The sequence below is a fragment of the Aegilops tauschii genome, chromosome 7 (assembly GCF_002575655.3).
Source record: "Aegilops tauschii subsp. strangulata cultivar AL8/78 chromosome 7, Aet v6.0, whole genome shotgun sequence".
Lineage (NCBI taxonomy): Eukaryota > Viridiplantae > Streptophyta > Magnoliopsida > Poales > Poaceae > Aegilops > Aegilops tauschii.
The window spans coordinates 33,105,559-33,108,345 of NC_053041.3; positions in this window are offsets into that span (position 1 = coordinate 33,105,559).

Here is a 2,787-nt window from a genome sequence, read left to right on the forward strand (position 1 = left end):
GTGCCTCCCGAAGAGAGTTGTCCGTGGGGCGGATGAGGGTATACATCCTCGCGGTTGGGAGGTTGTAAATCCTAGCTGCGGGTGTACACGCTAGTAATCCCACAAGTACCGTCGACGTCGGGTGCACATGCCAGTAGTTTATGAATTATCAGCAGCGTTGGAGGCTTTCTCTTGTAATATGACTTATCACATGCGTTATAGTATCAGCTTCTGGCCTCCGCGCCGGCAACGACGTTTTCCGAACGTTGCTACTAGGCTTTCTCCTACTAGTGTTGACTTAAGGCTTCATCTATCTTTTCTCCATGGTTTTGTTCATGGTGGTTTCAATATCTTTCTTGTAGTTATCCATCAAGACCTAAACCTCTCCAAGGTAAACCCACCTTAGTGATTCCAAAAGTCATCCATCTATTATTAAGATGGTAAAGTCCTTAGAGTCCTTTCTTTAACACCAATTGAAAGATCGAGATGGTTGAGTAGATAACTACTACTATTTCTTTAGCAATTTAGACTTTGCAGATAAATAATTTTTCCTAAATGCAACTAGAGGATGCAACCTATATGGTTATAGACAGGTAAACCACACAAGTGAAAAGCTCGGATAACAAAGAAATGCATGGGGAGACTAAGATGTATCCCGATGTTCACTTTGTTGGAGAGAATACAGTTACTGTTGGAGAGGCACGGGGAATACACAAACTTTGGGAAAATCCACAACCTTGGATCCTCACTAGAAAATCTCACCTCCTAGGAATCTCCAACCTCCAAGGCGATTAAGATCAATGGAAAATCTTGGAACTTGCTCAAATCATGAAATTGACTTGTCAAAAGCAGGGGCGAAGCTTGGATCATTCTAGGTTCAGGTCATTTCCGATATCCTCTCCTCTCCAAGAATCGATGGAATGGAGCTTGGGAAGAGTGAGGATGAAGAATTCTTGAGATTTGAGATGAGGAGTGAAATGGCCAACGCTAGCCCAAAGGGGTAGGGTCCTTTTTACAGGGGTGGATAAACTATCACTACTGGAATTTGCTTATTTGCCGTCTGCTGGCGGACGACAAAGAAGGTCTTTGCCGTCAGCTTGAAAAAAACGGACGGCAAAGAACTGGCTGATGGCAAAGAATGTCTTTGCCATCAGCCAATTCTTTGCCGTCAGCTGGCGGACGGCAAAGAATCTTTGCCGTCAGCTGGCGGACGGCAAAGAGAGAGGTGGGCCCCACTAACGAGCTGCTTAGAAAAAACCTAACGGCCCCCCTCTTTGCCGTCTGCTAGCAGACGGCAAAGAGCAAAAAAGCGGACGGCAAAGGGGGACGGACGGCAAAGAGACAAACTAACTAACGGCCGTCCCCCCACCCCGCTCCCTCCCCCCTCTCTCTCTCTTTCTGTTCCTCCCCACCCCGACGACCACCGCCCTTGCCCCACCGCCCGCCGCCGCCCCCTCGCCCCGTCGCCCCGCACCCCTCTCCTACGGCGCCCCTTCCACGCCGGCCAGCCGCCCCCTCCCCTCCCCTGCGTGGTCGTCCCCGCCCCGTCCCGCCGCGGCCTCCCCCTCCACCGGGCCGCCGCCGCCCCCACCCGCCGCGGCCTCCCCCTCCACCAGGCCGCCGCTGCCCCCACCCGCCGCGGACTCCCCTCCACCGGGCCGCCGCCGCGCCCACCCGCCGCGGGCTCCCCCTCCACCAAGCCGCCGCCTCCCCCCCCACCGGCGATCCCCTGCGCAGGTGAGTGATCTCCCCCCTTTTTTTAGTTTAGTTTCTTTTAGTTACTTTTAGTTAATTTAGTTTTTGTTTTAGTTATAGTTTTAGTTTCAGTTTAGTTTTATTTTTAGTTTAGTTTATTAAAGATTAGTTTTAGTTTTAGTTTAGAAGAATAAGAAGAGTAGAAGGAGGAGGAGGAGGGAGGAAGAGGTGGAGGGAGAAGAAGAAAGAAAAGAAGAAGATGAAGAAGAAGAAGAAGAAGAAGAAGAAGAAGAAGAAGAAGAAGAAGAAGAAGAAGAAGAAGAAGAAGAAGAAGAAGAAGAAGAAGAGGAAGAAAGAAGAGGAAGAGGAAGAGGAGGAGGGAGGAAGAGGAGGAGAAGAAGAAGAAGAAGAAGAAGAAAAGAAGAAGAAGAAGAAGAAGAAGAAGAAGAGGAAAAAGGAGAAGAGGAAGAAGGAGAAGAGGAAGAAGAAGAAGAAGAAGAAGAAGAAGAAGAAGAAGAAGAGAAGAAGAAGAAGAAGAAGAGAAGAAGAAGAAAAGGAAAAAAACAGGAAAAAAGAAGAAGAAGAAGAAGAAAAAGATACCCTGACACCCCGACCCCGACACCCCGACACCCTGATACCCCGACCCCGACACCCCGACAACCTGACACCACACCCCGACCCCGACCCCGACACCCTGACACCCCGACCCCAACACGCCACCCCGACACCCCGGCACGATACCCCGACCCCCGACACCCTGACACCGCACCCCGACCCTGACCACCCCGACACCCCGACCCCGAAACAGCACCCCGACCCCGACACGGCACCCCGACCCCGACACGACACCCACGTCACCAGAGGCCGACGAGGTCATATATTTGTGAATTATGAGTTAGGTCATATATTTGATGCCACTGAACCCTATGAGCCCGTCATTGATTATAGTGATGATGATGATTATGCATTTATTGATGATAGTGATCGAGATTATTAGTAGTGTCAGGTATTCAATTTTTTTATGTTGTACTTGATGATGATACATAAGTGATATACATATAATTATTCATGTCGGTATTTTTTATGTTGTACTAATTTCGTTTACTCTTTGTC